Source organism: Lepisma saccharinum, unplaced genomic scaffold (assembly GCF_977018435.1).
Source record: "Lepisma saccharinum unplaced genomic scaffold, izLepSacc3.1 HAP1_SCAFFOLD_379, whole genome shotgun sequence".
Lineage (NCBI taxonomy): Eukaryota > Metazoa > Arthropoda > Insecta > Zygentoma > Lepismatidae > Lepisma > Lepisma saccharinum.
In genome coordinates this window covers 256,330-268,058 of record NW_028143088.1, presented here as the reverse complement: position 1 = coordinate 268,058, position 11,729 = coordinate 256,330, and the positions used below count along the sequence as shown (strand labels likewise).

The 11,729-nt window shown below is 37.0% G+C and overlaps 1 protein-coding gene across 3 annotated transcripts in view; it reads left to right on the top strand.

The window, feature by feature from the left end:
- The first annotated feature begins 8,365 nt into the window (after positions 1-8,365).
- Positions 8,366-11,729, top strand: part of LOC145982733 (uncharacterized) — a 44,475-nt gene continuing 41,111 nt past the window's right edge. For 2 of the 3 annotated variants that reach the window (XM_083116097.1, XM_083116095.1), the window contains exon 1: positions 8,366-8,455. The gene's annotated coding sequence lies outside the window, so the exon portion shown is untranslated. The remainder of the gene's footprint in view (positions 8,456-11,729) is intronic. The other variant, XM_083116096.1, reaches the window with a different exon arrangement.

The window sequence follows — 11,729 nt, the reverse complement described above, 5'->3', positions numbered from 1 at the left end:
ATATCCCGTAACATTTTTTACTTTTTGTAGATGTATTTCGAGTCTGAGTATGTGAAATAGCAAATGTAAACTCTACACCTTAAATTAAATACTTTATATATATATATATATATATATATATATATATATATATATATATATTCCATTTAATGGAATTGAATCAGAATTAATCACAAAGACCCTTTATATTATTGTATCTGTGTGTCGGGGGGTGGGGGTTGAGACAGTAAGAACATCTTCTTGTAGCCTTGAATTTTGAAAAGTTCGCCTTGAAAACCGGGAATTATACTTGAATTTTATATTGGTCCTAGGGTGACCACCCTGGAATTTGTGGGCATCTTTGAAGTAAAACGTAACAGGTGTAGATAATGTGGGAAATTCATTTTAGCTCTTATTTCAATATGAAAAGCCTTGGCCACCCCTTGAAAATAATTAGTGTGAAGTTACATTTTAAATATCACGTATAAAACTAATATTAGCAGTAAAAGGTCATGAATTACCAAGTTTGATGTTTATAAGACATCAACTGGTTGAGCAACTGAATCTCTCTACTGGATTCATAACTGTAGACAATTGACACACTACACTACATTTACGACAAACTGCGTAGCTATAAAGGTATGAGTAGGGATATTTTCCTAACAAGTTGCCCGGGCCTCTCTGGCTGAGACCATACGCCACTGCTTATTATCGCAGACGTCGTCATATGATGTTACTGGGAACCAAGTTTTTGTTACCTTTCGGAAATCGATTTTTTTTTTATAACTGACACTATCTGTGAAATTTCTGCGGTTATATAATATTTCTGGAGCACACTGTGGGGCCCATACACATACACATAGCGGGGGCGGACGCTACGCCACTGGCTTCCACAGAAATGCCCTCGTCTCAAAAAATAGTTTTTGTAATTGAGGGGAGGATTCACATGCACTAGGGATTGTAAAATATAGCCTACACTTTAACAAGTGCTCACTGGAAATATTACTGGCTATATCAGTTATGTTTTTAAACATTCCAATTTTATGCAAAATTTACAGTATTTTTCAAAATTATGATTTCAGAAAAATCTATTCAAAATTCCAGATAATCCATCTGGCACTGGACCTACACTTTAAAGTGGAATCCGAATCACTATGTGGATCCACCTGGTATGGAACCTTCATAACCTTGTGTTTGGACAAATACAGTTTGGTTTAATGCGGGATTCCCCCCTGAAATTGAGCAGCAATGAATTTTGAATGCACATTCTTTAAAATTAAAATGAGCATTTGCTTGCTCGAAACTTTTGAATTACCAAATTTTGACTTCTGCATCTGATTTGGGTCTCCAACTCTGTCTTTTTTTTAAATCCTCTCAAATAAAACACCTTTCAAATGTATATAAAATTTAGAAAATTATTTACAAATTCAAAATTAGTTTGAAAGCAGTGTTTTTTTACTGAAAGTACGAAGGCTTTGCAGATTTTGTTTTAAACGAGATAAATGAGTAACCATTGTATACTATTTAGACATGGAGCACTGGTGTACGCAGGGGGAAGCTTATGGGGCCCATCCCGAAATTTTCAGAAAATCAAGTGTTTCAAGTAAAAATCATTCCTTCATAACACCAACTTGATCAAGTATTTCTAATAAATAAAGAAAAAACAAACCCGTCAAAATCAGGAAAATATGGTAAAAACAGGGCTGACTACTAAAGAAAAGTATACGTAACAACCAGGGTGCGAAATCATTTAAGACTGGTGGGGGGAGAAAGATCTTAATCTACAAACCGACTGCCCCCACAAACATACACATAAACAGTGGCGCAGGAACGGGGGTGTACAGGGGTACATTGTACCCCCGCAAATTTTTGAAGAGGTGACTGTAACCCCCTAATTCCGTAAATCCAATTGTACCCCCTGTACCCCCCTTGGATAATTTGACATATGCAAGGTGCTACTGTTAAAAGAACCTATTTTCATTTCGCTCAACAAGGGAAGTTCATATGGTTCATAACTTAATAAGCATTATCTTCCTTACCACAGAAATTCAAGCCAATGTAAACTTATTCTACTACATTGTGCTTGATAATACTAGTTAGTTCATTGTCCGGTTATCTTGGGAACCTCTTCAAAGAGATAAAAATTGTTTAAAATGTGCGTGAACGTTGGAATCAGGTAAAGTTTAATTTAAGAAAATCACGTTCCAGACAAATGCTGGTTTGAGTAGGGGGGTACACTTTTCTAAAGAAGTGGTCGTGTCGATACAAATCTTCATCAGAAGAGTATATGACTGACCTTCTCCTTCTTTTCATTTGCATTTTTCAAATGGAAATATTTGCACAAACGAGAGGACACACAACAACCAACTTGGGGGGTACAATGTACTCTTGTACCTCACCCATTATTTTCATAACTCTGTAAGAGGGTGTTCGGGTAACGATACTTAAACCTATATATTAAAAGATTTTTTTTTTAAAAATACAGATGGTACTGAGATAAGAAAAGTGTCTGTTTCCTCTCAAATTTCGAGACGGTACTGAAATAAATCTCTGCAAAATCGAAGCGAGGAGGAACTTGATAATCGAGACGATTTCGTTTGAAACTCTGCCACGGGACGAGACGGGACAGGCTTTTAAAAATTCGAGACGAGACGAGATTGACCATGTGTCATAAGACAAACGAATATTTTCGAGACGAGACAGCATTTCCACGAGGCTCCACGAGACGAGACAGGCCAAAGTCTCATCTCGTGGGCAACACTAACTCTGGCATTATACGTGTTATAGTATTTGAAGAAATTGCTTAAAATAAATACTATGTGTCTTATTTAGACATACCAATCGTATATCTTATTGATTTTCTTTTTTCAAATAAGCCCTATATTTTGTTTACTTTAATTGCAAAGTTAATCCGTTAGTGACAATTGCGAACCTATGTTGCTCGGTTTCATCTATTCAAGATAAAATTCCGTCTTTCGCCGGTTTGCAGCGTCGAAACAAAATGTAAAGCAGAAAAAACGTTTTTAAGACAAGTTGTAATGACATGAAGTTTTTGTGTTAACGATAATACCGAAAAGTTGAGTAAAGCAAAATAAAGTGTTTAAAATGTATTTGGTAGGTAAAGGAGGCAAGTTTTCGGTGTTTCGGAATCGCGAAATAGCGCGAATTGTGCCATTTTCATAATAACACCGAATTTTACACTTTAACGCGAAAAACGCCACGAAATATGCAATATAATCTTGGGATAGCTAATACTTCTTCTGTTCAAAAACAACTGTCTGAAGCGCTATTCTGTCATTTGTAGTGTAGCTGGTAATAGTCAGATTGAAAAGAGATTATCACGTCTCATTTATTGCAGTTTGGCGCAGATATGACTGGCAGTGTTTTACCTCGTCCTGAGAAAGAATTCGCTCAGGGGGACTTCCCAGAAGAGAAATTTCGTAGGAACGGGAAAATTTTCAGGGAGAAGCAGCTGTTGTCTTTAGGGGGGAGGTAGGGCGTGTATGTGTGTGTACACAAAATGGTCGCAGAGGGATTTTTTGGCATTGTTATGGAAATATGGGTATAATCATTCAATAAATATTTCATATATAGTGGCTGGTGAGATTAAATAGTTTTCAAATGGAAGAACTGTGGTAATTTCTCACAAAGGTTAGCCATATTTTTTTGTCATTAAGACTAAAATTTGTCTCGATTTTCCAGAACTGAAATAAGGCGAAAATCTTAAGCATAGAGGGAACAGTAAAAATGCATGTAAAAATAACCGATTTTAAATTAATAACACCGAATTTTGCCCTAAACCGCGAAAAATAACACCGAATTGCAGTAAAAAATAACAACTAAATTCAGGGAAAAATAAAACGAAAACTTCACGTCCCTACGTGACATATGGACGAGATATCTCGCCTTGTAATTAAGAGGTCCCACATGGACAGTGATTTGGATTCCACTTTAAACTGTAGGTCGAGTCCCGATTAGCCTATCTGAGCATAAAGTGAATCTAGAATAAATTTTAATAACTTCTGAGTGGAAACCGAAAAAAAAAGTACGCACAAACAAGAACGAGAAGGACCTCACCACACGGAAGACGAGATGAGGATGTAAAGATTCTCTACTCGTCTTATGGCGATATCATTCCTAGGTGAAATAAAATGTTTCCTAGACATTAAAACAGGGTTCAGTTTGTGATTTTATTAGAGGGGGAACTTATTTTTACCTATGTATTGGGTATACTTAGAAAATCTTTAACTGTGACGCGCATATGCTTTTGCTTACATTAAAGTTCACTTTTTCACATAAACGAAGAATTAATTGACATGTCACCCAAAAACACACGCATGAATATACATTTAATACCACTACATACGAAAAGAAACCTTGACCCACTCTTCATATTGTCCACAAAAGATTTAAGAAAACTTTCGAGCGTATGGTTTTCTTGAATTGCTCTGAGATCTGAAGGATTTCGGTGTTGGATAAGTACTGAATGATAGTACTTTCAGTGCTTGAAAAGTGTCATTAGGTACAGCTACTTATATTATAAATAAATACTTTATCAATTTTTTTACAAATTGGTCGGGAACAATTTCAACTAAGTATTCTTTTAAATAAAATTCCCTCTAGTTGTCTGAGAAAATACCGAATCCGTGACTTCTAAAATGCATTGGATGTGGTATACATTTGCCATAAATTGAGACTTTAAAATTAAAATGGACTGAACTGAAGTGGAACTTTACAAAAATAATATGTGCAGTAATATGGTTTCTATATCCAGTGGGTGGGAGATGATTATTCCTGGTTGAGATGGCTCAAGATATTAGGGGGTATCCTCCTCACCTCCTTTAATCTCACCCTGCATTAAAATGAATAGACGTTTTGTTCGCAATTCTCATACTTCAAACTCCTGATTTTCCGTTCCGTTAAATTCAAAATGAGCCCAGACGAAGGTCAAGAGCATTATATGTTTCGGAATTGTTATCTGGTCTTAAATCTGTTTTTAAATTAACTATAAACTTTAAGAAAAACAAATAAATAAACATATTTTTTCCAAATTTTGCATTAAAAAACAGGAAATTCGTGTGGAGAAACTGAATGTTGTACCCCCCCAAATAAAAAACGTTCCTGCGCCACTGCATATAAATTATATGATATACATATTTATAATGTTATTAAAAGTAAATATAAATTACTAAATTAAAAATATATTATTATTTTTAATTACACACAAAAAATGTCACTTTTAGATATATCAGATATTATATAGTAGCAAACTACTTCCTTTACTAACTGGTTAAAGATGTTAATAAATTATGAAATAGTTGAAGTGGATATATTATGTATGAGTTTTTATTTAGTTTTTGCTTTATGTTAATATAAATCATTTAGATTTCATAGTTATTATTGTTTTGCATTCTTATTTTACTTTTATTGTGCGTATTGATCAGTGCCGGATCTACAATCCTCAAAACCCCGCAGTGCGGGGCGGGGGCAGAGACAAGTAAGCCTTTAGTGGGGCCACTCAGCCATTGACATAGTAGAGGATTCGTATATGCGCATATAAAAATTAAACGTAGTTACTCAGAGGTACAGAAACGAATACAATATCACAGGTAAAGTTAAAGTTCCCTGTGCATGCCATGAAGGAACATTTAGGATATTTAGGATATGTGGGGTCAGGGCCCCACATATTTTTTTCGATGCCGGACATCTTGGAGGTGATGTGATCAGCACCACACTCCGGCCTCATTTACACCCCCCCCCCCTCCCAAAGGGTACCATTTGATTTGATGCTGGCTGGATCAGCTTTTTGCGGGGACAAAGCCGGAAAAATTCCGACCTTAGATCAAGTCAGGCTACAATTTCATGAGAAAATGGTGTCATATATGTACCTATATCACATCACCACCGGTGTCGAAACCGGGAGAGAGGGGCCTGGCCGCCTGGGCCCATCCAGTTCTCGTTTGACCTCCTAATAAGGGACCCAATGCATATCTTCCAACCAGGGACGTGCCGTGACCTGTCGTGATAGGCAAGCGATGAGTTAATTTTTCGTTTCGGTTAATTATAACAATTTCAAATATAATATAGGCCTACACACATCCCTACTTACAATAATGTGCATAATGATGAAGTATCGGGATTGAGTGTGTGAAGTGCATACATACCGTAAAATCAAATCTTCGCTGCACGGTTTATAAAGAAGAAAAACAACCTCTCCATATAAACTTGTAAATTTCAACCATGAAGAAAATAATGATTTACTTGATATTTGAGGGCAACTATAAATTAAAGTACGTTCTTTTTTAACCCTGAAAATAATAAACATCCTATTAGCATAAAGTTTCGATCTTAAATAAACGGAAATAAAAATAAAAATAACCACATAATATTGTTGTACTGAGATGTTTTAAACTGCCTAATGAAAACTTTCCCATCTTTCTTAGTTGGTTTGGTTATGCACAGTTCAGGACACGGTCCTTCATGATTCACAATCACAAGCACCAACTTTTTACCTGCAGCACTGCAAATCGATGACTCTTCTGCTATGTCAACCATGGCGGAAATTTTCAATGTAGAATCATACTTTTACACCAGGTACAAAAACACGACACGAATAACAGAAAAAAAGCACAATATCACAGTAAAACCGCAGCACCTACGCTTCTAAATTAACCTTCCTTTTCACCCTTCCTTGTTGGTGGGGGTAAATCCCCCTGTCCCCCCAGGATTTCGCACCCCCTGTGCACGCCACTTTCAGAATCACTGATGGAATGGCTCTTTTTTCCTCAAACATTTAAACATGCAAAAAAGTAATTAAAATAGTTGTTCCATTTTCACCATGGAAATCTTTCATGTAGGCTACCTGGGTGGATAGGATCTATTTAGGAATGAAAAAGCTCCCCACTGGCGTAGGCAGGATTTTATTTGGGAGGGGGAATTGTAAAGGTGAATAGTGCATAGCTGCGTTCCAGATGGCGGAGCGGGATTCACAATAAAATATTTCGTATATTTATATCTTCTCAATGTATAAAAATTGTACTCGAATACAATAGATGATAATTGGGAGTCAGTCAATTTAAGGGGGAATCATCAACACCTTTCGTTTTTTCGAGTTCTTAACGGATTTTCATTTGAAAATTTTATTTTTCTCAATTTCGGAAGGGTCTGTAGTCCCATCAGCTATCCCCTCTGTTCGCCAGTGCCTCACCCCTCCTTATGGTGCTGCCGGTGCTTACATATTTATAATTTCATTGTTACTTAATATTTTATCAGTATTTCCAGGAAGCTGTGCTTTCATCGCAAATATCCCTTTCCATGCACTGATTTCGCTTCCGTTTCATCTAGGGGTGTCCGGGACAGAATTTTGTTGGTCGGGACGGGAATTGTTTTTAACCCCGACATTCGGGACGGGAAAAATTCGCAATTTCCCGACTAGACGGGAAATGTTCGAAATTTCCCGAAGCTCTGAAAATCTATAATTCTACACGTCATTTTCAACTTAAGTGATTGTTTGTGCATTTCTGGAATAAAAAACAAACAATTTCCGATAAGTTATAGACACTTCCAATGCAGAAAACGTCGAAAATTAACAACGTTTTAAAATGACCATTCGGTATTTCCCGACTGCTCGGGATCCCGAAAAGTCGGGAAATAATTTCCCGAAGTCAGGATCGGGACGGGTCCTGGCAATGAAGTGTATCACCACTTGATTTTACGATTTCACATAAAGGAAACTATTTGGTGTGATGATTGCTGAAACTAGGGGTGTGCGGGATCCCGAAAAGTCTGGACCGGGATCGGGGAAAAAAAATTCCCGTCCCGATCTTGACTTCGGGAAATTACTTCCCGACTTTTTGGGATCCCGCAAGCCCCTAGTTTCATCAATCATCACATCAAATAGTTTCCTTCATGAGAAATCGTAAAATCAAATGGTGATACACTACATTGCTTGCTTCACTCTACAGCTCTCTCGAAACACGGGGTATCTCTTATTGAACAACACTTGAGCAACCTTTCGTCCTGACGTCAGATGATAAATGCGTACGAGGTTAGGTTAGGTTTCATTAACATAAATACAATGAAAAGTTATTATTTAGGCTAAGAGAACTAAACCTAGCTAGCATATCCTGACAACGTAGGCATCTAGCCTACAATTAAAAAGCTTACTCTCGTGACGTCAGAAAAGAAGGTTGATCAAGTGTTGTGCAATAAGTGAGACCAAAAACCACGTGACGTGCGGGATAAACAAAGCCGGATATACCTAATCGCATACCTTATCCAGAACAAGTCCCGCCCTCCGACTTTTAACGTCAGGGTGAAATGCATCCGATCGAGCTCAATAGTGTGTGCGGTAAGTAAGACGCACACAAGTGACAGTCCATGAAATGAAATATGATCGGGCGGGAAATGGTAGTTGTCATGTCTGCAAACTGTAAAGAAAGAGTTCTTCTTTGAACAGTGTTCTTAAAAAGTGCATGTAAGCCTAAAGGAAAATAACTATTTAAACGTGCTTTTCTTTATTGGAGATGTAGACCATTTTTAATTTTTTCAAACCACAAATTAAACTTAGTATTGTCACAACATTAAAGCGTTTCTCATTACACTTTTCAACCAACTGCATTAGGACAATATTTGGTAAATATGCGATAACACCTGGACACCTTTAACTCATTTATTTCCTTAATTTTACCACTGGTACTTACCTTTTCTGGGTACTACTTTACTATACCAGAGACACCTATCAATGATTTATTTTGCAATTTTTTACATTGCTAACGGACTCTTCTGCATTGCGGAACATTTCTTTAGGTGAAATAATGAATTCATAACTAAAATAATGTCTATTTCTTACATTAACGAGTACTTACTGTTGTTCCTTATTTCCCACAAACCATCCACGGGTAGCCCCAAAAACCATTGACGTTAGCCCAAAAATTCACGATAGCCCCACGAACCATCACGGGAACGAGGTATGCCTATTAGGTTAGGTTAGGCCTGTTAGGTTACGTTCCATTAGCACTCCTTTCGTTCAATTTAGCATATACGGACAACATCGTGGCGGGAGCAGCAATAGTGCATCAGAAACAGATTTTTGTAGAACACCACATGCATTCGCATTAAAATAGATCAAATCTACATTCCCGAACATCAACAACGCTACAGAAAATGATTTGCGTAAGTACTTTCTCCTGTAAATTTGAAGAAATCCGTGTCCGGTATAGTAAAGTGTTACCTTACGGGTGATTATTTGTCTTCCTTGTTCCGCTTGGGTAACAGATAATATGGCATGCACTCGTCATGGATCATCGCGCCGTGCTTGTGTTTTGTCGTGGGTATGTAGTGTTTCAACCTTCTTAACCGAAAAATACCTACTTTCGTGTTCATTATGTCATCACAAATCACTGACGGATAGCCCCCAAAAACCATTCATGATAGCCCCAAAAAGCATTTCTGGCAAGGTTAGGTTAGGTAAGCATAGTTAAAAAATAAAAGGAAACAAAATTCTTGTAAAAAAATGCACGTTTGGAAACACTGACGAGACAGTGCAACTTTCGACGCTCTCGCCATCTGCACGCACACAATGGAAACAACGGCATAATATGGCAGGCAATGCAAGTTTCTTACGTAAAAAGTGATTAATTCTTGTTCGGCAGCATTCAAATACGAAGTTTTTAGTTTCCCGTGAAAGAAAATACCTCCAAGAACGTCCAGAATGCTAAAGAAACTCATTTCAGTAAGTACTTTCTCCTGTAAAGTTGAAGAAATCCGTCCGGGCGATATCGCATATTTACCCAATATTTTGGTAACAGTTTCATACATCGGAGACACATTTCTTCAATTTTACACAAGAAACTACTAACGGAAATGAGTTTCTCCAAGGTTTACAACATTCTTCTAGGTATTTTCTTTCGTTGTGGAATATATTTGACCGGGAAATCATATATTTTTCAAGAGAAATATCTCACCGACGCACAATTGCCATTGCTTTCATTTGCTTGCCCTAAGACAACCAGACGCTGCGTACGTTTGATGACGTAAGCCCCTGTCAGTGTTTCAACCATCCCCCCTTTTTTTACTATGCTTGCCTAACGTAACCAAACCTAACCTCACCTTATCGGAAATGGTTCGTGGGGCTATCCGTGAATGGTTCGTGGGGCTATCGGTCAGCTACCTTGCCTAATGGTTCGTGGTGCTATCCGTGAATGTTTTGTGGGGCTATCTGTCAGCTACCCGTGCATAATGTACAATTTCCACCGGGACTAACACAATAGTAGGTATTTTTCGGTGAAGAAGGTTGAAACACTGCATACCCACAACATGAGTCAAGCTGTGCCCACCATATTGTGTGTTCCGGAAACAAAGAAAGGAATAATAAGAAAAAAGCACTCAGAATGTGAAAAATTGCGTTTATTTTCGTGTAAAAAGCATAATGGCACCTTGAACTATGTTCCACAATACACAATTGTTAAGTACGAACCATGCGAAACCCAAAATATCCGATTTTAATGGGTCTCCGATCTATGAAACTGGTACCCAATATTTTATTTCTACACCACTCAGTATTTTCTTAAAGTTGATCAGTTCTTTATTCTTCCAGTGAATGGAGAATTACTGTTTGCATAACTTGTGGGTAGGGAGATAGAGTACAATAAAGGCTTCCTAAGTTAGGAATTCAATTTGTAAAATTGAAAATATTGTACCTTATTAAGAACGCCCGAGATCAGTGTGTGTAGTATTAATATCGGTAAAACTTAACACCTCTCACTCGTTTATTTAGTCATTTTTAACATTCGTACTTACCTATTCTGCATTGTGAAAGATTCTTCAATGTGCTATTTTGCTTTTTTCACGAAAGAAAGTTCAATTTTTGACAAAGAGTAATTATTAAATCATTGACGTTAGGCCCACGAACCATCATGGGGAGGAGGTATGCCTACGAGGTTAGGTAAGGTTCCATTAGCACTCCTTTCGTTCAATTTAGCATATACGTACAACATCGGTTTTTCTCGATGAAAGAAAATACCAACAAGAACTTCTAAATGCTACAGAAACTCATTTCGCTAAGTAGGTTCTTGTGTAAAAATGAAGAAATTCATTGGGACGCTATCGAAGTTTTACCTTAATATCATGATACACATGTGTTTTTTCTTCTTCAAATTTACACGGATCTAATTATATTATGCCTAAGGCATGTTTAGTAGGTTAGGTGGGTGTATTTTGGTGCTCTTAGCATTATAATTACAGTATTACTACTTACATATTAAGTAGGTTAGGTTGTTAGGTTTGAATGCCTAAATTAGTATTATAGTACTTGTACTATTGACATAGTCAGGCAGGACTTGGTGTTTATAATTTTACGTTGTTAGGGTTGGACTGTTAGGTTAAGTGCTGATAGCAATTTTTGACATTTTTGTTAAGTGTTTTTTTAGCTATTTGAGTGTGCATACAACCAGTTTTTACTAATAAAAAGCAGCGAAAGTACTCCAAGGTAGCAGGTTTTTACTTACACGGCCCATACTTTAGAATCTATAATGCTGTTGTTTATGTTTCCACGTGAAACCAATTTTATATTTTGTAAAACATTGAAATCTGTCAATTAAAAAAAAAAAATCAAAATTCTTCAGACTGTACAGTGGGTCAATTGCCTGCCTTTTTTTGTTTGATTTTGGGTATCTGAATTTGAAAACTATATTAACTGTTGTTAATTGGCTTTTGTGTTATGTTATGCAAAGCAATGTAACTGAAACCAC